Genomic DNA, 12,386 nt, shown 5'->3' with positions numbered 1-12,386 from the left:
CTTCATAACCTCTTATGTTTGCCCCACGCAGACCACGTGCAGACGTTTGAGTCTGCAGCGTGTTTGTTTTTTGGAAGTGATTTCATTAAAAAACCATTTTTAAACCTCTTCCTCGCACAGACATGGCCTCACATCTTCAAGCTCTTCTATACCTCTGCTCTTTGAAAACACATCTCAAAAACCCTAGATCCTTCTTCTCCACAACTGCTAGATCCTTCTTCTCCACAACCGCTAGATCCTTCTTCTCCAGCCAGCCGACCCCCTTCCATCGCTTCTCTTCACAGTCGACACCTCCATCTTCTGTTTGCTTGGAATTAAGGTGCTGGGGTGTGTGTTCAGAGGTTGCCAAACATCCCCTTAGGTTTTTACACTGGTCGTCGTCGACACTCGCAACACGCAGCAGCTGCTATAGCTTTCATATCTCCAATTAACCTCCTAACAAGATTTGTCTTCTTGTTAATGTCACTTTCGATCTCCACGTTTCTCTGTATTTATTTTTCAGTTTTCTTTCTCTTTTTATTGAATCTGTTCTTCGTGATATTTCGTTGTAATCTACATGTTTATCTATCATTTGTTTGGTGTTTATTTGTGTTCCGTTGATGAAATGTTTTCATAAACAAAATTGTAACACTCCGACTTAGAAATCATCAAATTCACTGTGAAATTTAGAATCAGAGAGAGAGAGATTGAATGAGGTTTTTAGCAGATTAGATATCATTTGCAGACGAGTAGATTTGGTTTAATTTTATATGATTTAGTTCCATGATTAATTCTAGCTGGAAATAAAGATAAGAAAGTTTTAGGTTTAGCAGATGAACACTTTGGTGCAGTTTGTTAAAAATTAAGGTTTAGCAAATGAACACTTTGGTGCTGTTTGTTTAAACACAAACAGTCTTCTTCTTGCAGACTGCAGAGGTTTGGTCTACCTCTTTAGCTGCAGATGTCTGCAGATGTGGTCCGCAGACTGCAGACATTTTACCTCTGAAAAACAAACAGCACCTAATAAAGATTAATCTGCTCTCTCACACGTGACAAGTTCCACTACCAATACCACCTGGATGATTATTGCATCCTCCTTTCTATGTCTTACAAATTTAGACCTAGCAATCCCAACCCAATTGCTTAAGTCTGGGCTATTTTTTGTGGCGGAGCTTAACCAAAAGTTTTGCGATGGCAGAAAGTCAAAGGGCCCAAAAAAAATCCTATCACTATGTTTTGGATTATATGTTCGGGTCAGCTATTCGATTCGAGTCGGGTCAACAATAATAACTCCAAATAAAACTAAGTAATCTTCATTCATTCAAAGGACCCGTTCTTACACATAAAAAGGGTAACTTCATAGAAATGTAACCAAGTTTGTCAATTGTTCAAATTAAATAACTTAAATAACTGAACTTTTTTGTCTCTCTAAAATCACGAGAGTTTCATTTACTCTTATAATACTATGTAATTATTAGGTTAACATGTTACGCATTGATGATGTGTATGTTTCAGAAATTACACACTTAACAAGTATTGGCTTACATATTTACCTATACCTATTTGCCTTTTTGTCACAACTAGTGCTATTAAATCCGCGCGTTGCGTCGTGGGTGGGTATTAGTTCGTTTAACTTCGGTACTAACACTTGTTATAGCAACCAATAGAGAATAAACAAAAAAAATCATGATATGACCAAAAATATATCAACACAACAGAAATTTGATTGGTATTGGTTTGTTTTTTACGCAACCTACACTCGTTATTACAACCCATAAAGAAAAAATCTTGATATGACCAAAGAATACCGACACGTGATTTACACGGATAAAAAACAAACGCAAGTTATATAAGATATATAAAAAACCAAATAATACATATAAAAAACCACTGAACCAACACATATAAAAAAGCCTTTAAAACAAATAATTACTTTTCATTTAGTTTCTTTATTAATAGTATACAAGCTATTAAATCTGTGTGTTGCGTCGGAAATCCTCGCATTGCGTCGTGTGTGGGTATTAGTTCGTTTAACTTCGGTACTGACACTTGTTATAGCAACCAATATAGAAAAAATTTAAAAAAATCATGAGACGACCAAAAATATACTAACACAGCGGGAATTTGATCGGTATTGGTTTGTTTTTTTACGCCACCTACACTCGTTACAACAACCCATAAAGAAAAAATCTTGATATGAGCAAAGAATGCCGACACGTGATTTACATGGATCAAAAATAAACGCAAGTTATATAAGATATATAGAAAACCAAATAATACATATAAAAAACCACTAAACAACACGTATATGGTTCGAATTGAAGTTGTTTGCGGGGAAGTTGAAGTCGAAGTGCTCGGGACCGTATATGGTTCATTACGTATTTCCGTACGGAGCGATGGAGATTATGGATGAGTCCGATGGCCGGAGTTGGAAGGTAAACGGCCACCGTTTGAAGCACTACATTGGAGGAGCGATAGACAAGAATGAGATGAAGGAAACTCCTCTCGAAATCCCACCAAAAGCCGCCACTTAGTGCTTTGGGGTGAAATCCCAAGTGTAGAGTATGTACCGTTTGTAATTTCGTTATTTTTCGTAGTTTTTCGTGTCTTTGTTTTGTGTGTTTAAGTAATTTTGCAGGAATCGTACCATCGAGGAGCTGAATTTGCGAAGAAAACGACAATCCATGTAAGTCCCAACACTTAGAAAAAATTGGGATGGTTTTGGGAAGGTTTGGTAAGACTTAGAATTTTTTCTAAGGCATGAAACTCAAAATTTCACGCAACCTACTGTCAAAAATGGGCCTTCGCGTGCCGCCACAGCGAAATGGCCTTCTCGTCGCGTAACGCGACCCCTCAGGTCAAAAATGATGTTTGAACCCTATGCTGGCGTCGCACGACCATAACATCATTAATCCGTCGCGTAGCGCGACCCTTAACTTGAACCCCTCTTCTTTGAACCGACCCGTGGCGTCACGCCACAGCCCACCCATTCATCCGTAGCGACACGCGACCGCATCACAGATCGGATAAAAGCCCTTTTTTCATCTGTTTTCCCCAAATTCACCATAACCCTATTCCTTTCACCCCACCGCCGACTACACCTCCTTCCACCATATCTCCACCGTATACCCACCATTTTCCATCACCTACCCACCATTCTAATAGGAATTTCATGGCGAACAAATCCCACCGAACCAAACTCGCAATTATCCAGCTGGTAGCTCCGATTCGGGACTCCCCATTTACGATATTTTTTTGGTTTTTCTTGCAAATTTTCAGTCACTCGGGTATGTTTTCTGTTTTAATCTCTTATATTTGTTGATTAGATTATTTATTTGGGTCCGTAGGTTAGTTGAGTCGGGAGTGTCGAGTCTTGTTGAGTCAGTTTTGTCGAGTCTTAGCTAGGTTCGAGTCTTTTGTTTGGTTTAGTTTGTGTCATTTTCGTGGTCCCTTTGGTCTAGTCAGACGTGAGTCGCTGTAATGAGTCCGGTTCGAGTCAGTTTGGTGATAATGTTGGTTGGGTCGGTCAAGTTAGTAGCGTGTTAGGTCCGGTTGTTTCGTGTCACTGATAGGGTGCGTGCGGGTTGTTTAGTTTGGTGATTGCGAGTTGTTAATATTGAAGGATATGTCATTGTTTAGGAATGGGGTTCGACCATTGTGTTTCGAGATTGAGTTCAATTGTTTTTAGTTTAATATTTGGGCGGGGTGGTTTGGTTTGCGTTTGAAACTGATACTTTTGATGGTATATATATTATGATATGTTGGTAGTTTGTTGATGATGTTTGATAGGTTGATGTTTATGTCGCTTTCGTTCGCGTGTTCGAGATTAGGAGTTGTTTGCTGAGCGCGTTTCGAATTGGAGGGCTTATGTGGAAACGACTGGCACTTTGACAGTCTCACATATTCAGCTAAGTCGTTTCCCTTGTATTATTTTGTATTATATATTTATTTCGTTTTAATATTTATTTTTTTGGTAGTTTTGAGTCGTATTTCCGTTCTTGCATTAGGGACAATGCAACCTTTAAGTGTGGGGATGGGATACATGTAAATAATCGAGTCATAAATATGAAGAAAATACAAAAAAATTAAAAAATCCAAAAAAATTGAAAAATCAGAAAAATGACAATCCTGACTTATGATTTCAACACTTAAACTGTTTATAATTTTCATGGATCATCAGTTCCGAATGGATTGCCATCCGATCGGAAGACCATCCGATCGAATGACAATCCTGTTGTGAACTTGTTCTCCAAAGAAATGTCTCGCCGGATGGATCGCCATCCGATCGAACTGCCGTTCGATCGAACGACCTGAAAGGTAGAGATACTTCTCTGATTTTAAAATGCTACAATGAAAACTTCAAAGCCATCATACACAAACACATTCATCCCAAACAAATGTCAATCCGACCGAATGGCCATCCGATCGGATGACCATCTGAACGGATTGACATCCGATCGAATGACCATCCGATCGGATTGCCATCCGATCGGATTACCATTCGTCACTTGATTCTTTTCGCACCGTTTAACGCGTCGTTCTTCGCTTATGCTATCATTAACTGTCAGGCTAATCTCTCAAGTGCTCCCTTCAATCCAAGAGAGTGTTTATTTACTTAAACGCTATCTGTGAGTATACTCGAACCCTTTTTGCTTTACGCACTTTTCGGTATTACATACGTTACTTATTCAAATCACAATCGACACACAACGCAAACAATATTTATACGCTGACCGTTATTGCATGTTACGTGTTATTCGATGAATGCTTGTATGTTATGTTTACACATTGATTGTTGCTTGACGTGTTATTCGATGAATGCTTGTATGTTATGTTTACACAGTGATTGTTGCTTGACGCCTTAGCAACGATAGTACTATAGTTTGGACTCAGCACCTGTCGTGGACAGGGGTTGTTAAGGTTATTACTTCACGTGTCACAGTGGTGATATGTGTTGCGCATTCTACAACTCGCAGTCATGTCTGTGCATATTTCATTGTCGATAACCTACTAGCTTCACTTTGCTACATGTTACATGCTGGTTATGCGTAAATGATTTTCGCTATCTATTATACTATTAAACTTGTATGCTCACCTTTACACTATGTGTATTGACCTCTACTTTAACGTATGTGACAGGTGTTTAGGATGTTGTGCTTTACCTGCTTTTATGGAATCAAGTAGGAGTGAGAGTCTAGAAAACAAACAATTTAAATCTGAGTTGTCGGAACAGTTTTATTTGTCTTTGAGAACTAATTGTCTGTAATAACTGTGTTACTTATTATGTCATGGTATGGGACGTGATGTTTAAATAATTGGTAATCGTAGTTGTTATGGAATCTCCTAGACAATCTGTTTCGCTCAGTGCCGCGTCCCGATGTTTCCGTCATCGGTTGGGGTGTGACAGTTAGTCCCTGTGGTTTACACAAACTAACAATCTAAGGTACTAATAGTTTAAAGTCACTTCTTAGGGTATTAACTTTCCATTTTTTAACATGTGGGGGTATTAACGTTAATTCTCTGGTTAACTATTAGTACCTTAGATTATTGGTTTGTGTAAACCACAGGGAGTAACTATGTAATTAATATCCCCACATGTTAAAAATTGGAAAGTTAGTATCCTAGGAAGTGATTTTAAACTATTAGGGTGTAGGGAGTGGTTAGACACTTTGAATAGGTAAACTCCCAAATCACCCAATCAAACAGTGCTACGTCATTTTACCTATTTTGTTTACCTATTGCTCAAAAACGTTGGCGGTGGTTAGACACTTTGGAATAGGTAAACTATTTTTTTATTTTTATTTTTTAAACTAGTATATTAAATATTTAAACATGTATTTTAACATAATAAATGTAGAATAAATAAAAAATAACATTACATTAAATTAAAAACATTAAATTGAAATAAATTAAACTAGTCTTCATCGGAATCGACCAAAAGGTGAGGTAAATCTTGACTTGCGAGATGATTTATGAGATCGTGTTTTAGTCTCCAATGCGTGTCTTCATCCATCAGCTCGTCCAACACCGTATCGTCTAGAGCGGGCTCGACCGGAGGATCCCGAATGTGTACCGGTGCTATCGCGTTTCCGTCGTCTTTTAAAATCATGTTGTGTAAAATAATACACGTGTACACAACATTCCTAATTTTTCAAACGTTTCTTGATCGCATCGGCCGACTCAATACACCCCATTTCGACTTCAAAACACCAAAAGCCCGTTCGACGTTTTTTCTTGCCGCCTCGTGTTGCCTCTTGAACTTCTTTTCGTCTACTTCGTGAGGGTATGGGATCGATTTCACAAACACGGACCATGTAGGCCTCTTGAAACCATGAGTCGTTCGCTTCCACGTCGCTTACAATTTTTAGAAACAAATATTTCGACATACGAAACCTATGCCGAAAAATATATCCGTTGTATTTCAGGTCTTCAACAAAATAATCCGCCATGAGTGTCTCATGCCCCACCTCACGTTGACGTTCAATATATCTCCTTCGGTTAGATGTGCACGTGCCTTAAACTTCGGCTTCTTCGATGAGATTTTGGAAAAAAAGAATGCTACTATCGGGTGGAAAAAACAACGGGAGTTCATCCGCCATTTTGTTTTGGAATGATTGGGTAAATGTTTGGTATTTTTTGGTTTGGTTGGGGTATGAATTTGAATGTGTTTGGGTATGAATTATGTTTGGTATTTATAGTTAAATTTTAAAAATATTTTTTTTTGTTTTAAACGGCTATATAGCCGTTGAGCATTACCCCCAACGGTCAAAACCTTCATTTGTCGATCGGTAACATGTCACTGATGATCAAACATCACCGGGCGGTAAAGGGGGTTGGCGGCGGTGTTACCGCTCGGTAAACCCACTTTACCGTATACCTACTTTATAGAGATTTGTTTTTAAATGAGCATAATACATAACTTGTTGTTTTATATGTGTATTCTATCTTTATATATATAGGGGAGAGTTATCTTGAGAACGCTAAATATTGCGAGAACCGTGAGAACGAATGAAAAAACCAATCAAAACCAATTTTTTTAATACAAACCTCATTGTAATTAAGATACAATATCAAAAAGAGAATTTACAACATTAAAAATTCATTTCTCCTTTCAAAATCACTCTTTTTAGATTTTTTACACATGTGTAAATATAACAGATTTACACATGTGTAAATGGCAAACTTACACATGTGTAAATTTTCTTTATTTACGAATTCACATAAATTTAAACGTGTAAATTAAATTTCTAACATTGTATTCGAATAATAATGATAAGTGTAGAAAAAAATTTTGAATTTGAATTGTTTTTGACAAAGTTCTCGCGGTTTTTTCATTTGTTCTCACGGTTCTCACAATATGTAGCGTTTTCATTTAAACCTTCTCCTATATATATAAGGATCATTACAGAACACTAATTATTGCGAGAACAAAAAGAACAACTTTAAATCACTAAATTTTTGGATTTAAGGTTCAAATTTCATACATTTTATGTTTCTTACATTTATATGTGTATTATATATACATAAAAAAATCATATATTTTACCCTACACATAGTCTACATACATGTAGGTAATTTAGCCTACACATAACCTATATGTGTGTAGGTTATTTAAAAACTGAAGATTTTTCATATTTTATTTTAAATTCTAGTGTAAGAAACAATAAATCTTACATTTATAATATTTTCATTTACTTTTTAGGTTTTTAGGACTGAAAAAATGAGTAATTCATTTTGTTCTTCGTGTTCTCGCAATATTTAGTGTTCTGCATAGAACCTTCCCCTATATATATAGGTATATATATATATAAATATATATATATATAAATATATATATATATATATATATATATATATATATAAATATATATGTATATATAGGGGAGGGTTATCTTGAGAACGCTAAATATTGCGAGAACCGTGAGAACGAATGAAAAAGCCAATCAAAACCAATTTTTTTAATACAAACCTCATTGTAATTAAGATACAACATCAAAAAAAGAATTTACAACATCTAATAATTTATTTCTCCTTTCAAAATCACTCTTTTTAGATTTTTTACACATGTGTAAATATAACAGATTTACACATGTGTAAATGGCAAACTTACACATGTGTAAATTTTCTTTATTTACGAATTCACGTAAATCTAAACGTGTAAACTAAATTTCTAACATTGTATTCGAATAATAATGATAAGTGTTGAAAAAGATTTTGAATTTGAATTGTTTTTGACCAAGTTCTCGCGATTTTTTCATTTGTTCTCACGGTTCTCGCGATATTTAGCGTTCTCATTTAAACCCTCCCCTGTATATATATATATATATATATATATATATAGGAGAAGGATCCGTTAAGAACCACCCTTTATTGCGAGAACCGCGAGAACCGATGTGAACACAACCAAAAAGTACCTAAAAACATCTAAAAAACACCCAAAAGTTTTTTTTACTATTTTTTTTTTGGAAAAATCGCTATATTTCGCCATTAATAAAAAAATTAAAAAAAATCGAGCAACAGTTATCCATGCACGTGTGCATTTGTATCGTTTCTTTGACAAATCCCGTAATTCATTGCAAATATCAGACAACTGCACATTCATTTACACTACCATTCATAATACACTACTTTTTACATTAACAATAATAGAAATGCAAATGTGCATCTATACGTATGAACTTGTTATAACAATAACAACACTAGAAATGCACATGTGCATCTATATATATGAACATGTTATAATGTGTTTTAGTACACCACTTTGAATACACATTTCCTTTCATCTATCATACCATCCATACTACACTACCATTACCTCCTACCATCCGTAATACAATACCATTGCTTTTTACCATCCATAATACAATATTATTACCAATATTTCACTTTATTATATGTACATCAACATCCTTTATACCATGCAAACAACATATTACTTCATAAAGTGACAAATATAATCAAACCATCAACCACTAGAAATAACTAACCAATACACATGTATATGGGCCTACTTCATCATTTAAAATCACAAACTTTTTGTAACAAAACACCTTATTTCATGTTGATACATATAGATGCACATGTGCATTTTTAATATTGGTAATGTAAAAAGTAGTGAATTACATATGGTAGTGTAAATGAAAGTGCATTTTTCTACTACTAGTAATATATTATGGAATTTGTCCAAGAAATGATACATATGCACATGTGCATCCATAACTGTTACTAAAAAAAAACGTTTTTTTTTGTAACAAAATATAGCGATTTTTATTAGAAAAATATTAAAAAAAATTGTGGGTTTTTTAGATTTTTTTTAGGTATTTTTTTTGTGTTCACATTAGTTCTCGCGGTTCTCGCAATAAGGGTGGTTCTCAAATGAACCTTACCCTATATATATATATATATATATATATATATATATATATATATATATATATATATATATATATATATATAGGGTAGGGTTCCAGCGTGAACAACCTCCCAAGAGTGAACTGCGTGAACAGATCTGGACCTTTGATTTCCTTTTTAGTTGTTAACGGTAGGATTGTAATTATATAAAAAATTAGATTTAAATCATTATTTTAATAATTTAATTAAGTTACATCTTTCCTATTTTAAATTCATTATCCACATTATGTTTTATTTATTAATAAGATAATTATCAAAACAAACAATAAATCACCAGATTTCAATTTTAATTTTTATTTCAGATTTCATCACAAGAATTCAAATTTTGATTTTTAAGATCCACGTAACCTTCATATTTCAACGGTATACACATGTGTACTTGGATATAAATAAAATAGTACACATGTGTACTCAGCATCGTACATATGTGTAATTAGCTACATAATACATACATCGAAACAATACCTCTAAAACTATTTTATATTTAACAAATTACAAGTTCCATAATGTTTTCCAAACCAAACAAAAAAACATATAATTACAAGTTCCAGTTTCGTAAAAACAATAAACCCAACATAATCGAAAAAACAAAAAACATAATCTTTTACAACTATTCGCCACATTGTATGCTGAATCATCCTTATCGACCAAGCAAACAAACATATGTGAATCATCCTTATCGACCTCATACGTGAATCATCCTTATCGACCTTTCCATCTCCACTTTTCTCGTTAACGACATCTCCTATAATAGAACAAAAAAACTCAGCAACTAATACTTTGCATAATTCACAAGTGTACATTAACAACTTTACACATTCAATACACAAAAAATTCTGAGATATCACAAAAACAGATGCTATACACATGTGTACATCGCGTTAAAATCAGAATACACATGTGTACATCGCATTAAAAACAGAACAAAATCCGAATACACATGTGTACGTCGCACTAAAAACAGAACAAAATCAGAATACACATGTGTACGTCGTATTTAAAACAGAGCAAAATTAAAAAAATGAACTCCAAAAAACGCTAAACGACTTAACAATAATTATTTTATCGACATTATTTGGCACTCTAATAATTAAACATTAAAGTTCGAATCAGACGGGGTTCGATTGGGTACCTTAATCGCCAAACGGATCTGACCAAACACCAACAACAACTAAAACTTCGGATGATCAAAAGGAAACGTGTCAAATAGTAGCGATGGTCGCGGCCTGTTGTGTCGATCATCGGAACAAATCATATAAATCCAGGTTCCTAAAAAATGGTATACAACGTACTAACCCGAGTTCGGTATTCGGGTCACGAATCAAACTGACCTGAACACAGCGGAGTAGCGTGACGATGGAGTTAGACCAAAGACGGAGTGCGGCTACGGCAAGTTCATTTGTTTTGAAAGTGGAATTATGGTTATGGTTGTGTACGAGGAAGATAAGGATACCAAAAATCTTATCATAAGAATTCTAAACCAACATACTGCACTTTCAAAAGTCAACAAAATTTAAAAGAGTAATTAATATTTCTCTGTACATCACCGTTTCAATTTAGAATACCAATACCCAAACATGATTTAGTTATTCAACCACTTAAATAAATAACTTAAAAAATAATAGTCAACTTTCATTTTTTTAAGGTGCGTTGAAGATTAGTTCTAGTATGGGTGTTTGTATATTTATGTAGTGTATGCCTATTTTTATTAGGGTATTACAACCGCACAGTACTACGATACTTTACAGATCCATTAAAAAAACTTACAAGCAGAATCTGATGAACACAATCAGTGGATCGGTCGAATGAGGCGGATGTGCGGCAGCCTGATTTCGGCGAAAATCAATGACGGCGATGAATCGGACCAAAAATCAAAGCCTGATTTCGTCGTTCGACAGTTTGTTCTTCATCGAGATCCGGCGATGAAACGATGATGATCCGGCGATGAAGCGGCGATTCAGTCATTCGGCAGTTGTTCTTCATCAAGATGGAGATACCATAAAAACTGGATTTGAAACTGATTGATGGAGAGAGAGACCAAATTCACTGGATTTGAAAATTGATTGGATTTTAAATAATGGAAAGAATTTAGGTTTCTTTATTGAATTATTTTGATTGTGTAATTACGGATATACCCTTATGTATTTTATTAAATGGAAAAAATTAACCAAATAATTACCATCATGCCACTCATTTAAATCTCAAGATCAAAAAGATCAAGGGCCCAGATCAGTTCACGCTGGAGAAAATGTTCACGTTTGAACCTAATCCTATATATATATATATAGGGGAGAGTTTAAATGAGAACACCCATTTTTTGTGAGAACCATGAGAACAAATCTTAGCCACTCATTTATATCCTTTGTGTTTTAATAAAAAGGGTGTATTCACCACGCCTTTTAATCTCTCCTTCCACCTCTCCATCATGTACCGCCCTACTGATTTATCTCTACACCTCTCCACCGCCGTGTCTGATTCGGCCTCAACCACCGGCCTATCACTTTGTAATCGCTCTTCCTCACATTGCCGCTATAAACACTTGTTACAAATCAAAGGTACGTTAAGTGTTCTCTGCTTGATAGGGATCAACTGACAAATTCATTATGATACATGTCGATGTTAACAAATTGGGTATTTTAAAGCATTTGTTTTAAGTTTTCATATATATGTTGAAAATATCTTTCAACATAATGATTTGTCTTGATTTCTATGTTGAATTTAAGATCTGCTAGTGCTCAAACTCTTAAAAGTGAACCCTAATTCTTAATTTTTTTATTAACGTTCACAATTGAATGAAGATTGCACTTTTTATCAAATAGAATTTACGTCTTACACCCATCTGGCTTGTAAACAAAAGATTCCTACCAAATAAGTAATATTAAAAAACCTAATTGGTTTTCTTTATTACTTGGTTGGCTGATAAAAAATAACTTTAGTCTTGTTTACTTAATTAGCTCAGTTGGCACTTATTAAATGATGACTCCATTTGATTGTTA

This window comes from Helianthus annuus, chromosome 14 (assembly GCF_002127325.2).
Source record: "Helianthus annuus cultivar XRQ/B chromosome 14, HanXRQr2.0-SUNRISE, whole genome shotgun sequence".
Lineage (NCBI taxonomy): Eukaryota > Viridiplantae > Streptophyta > Magnoliopsida > Asterales > Asteraceae > Helianthus > Helianthus annuus.
The sequence above is the reverse complement of the archived record's forward strand: the minus strand, read 5'-3'. Positions refer to the sequence as shown.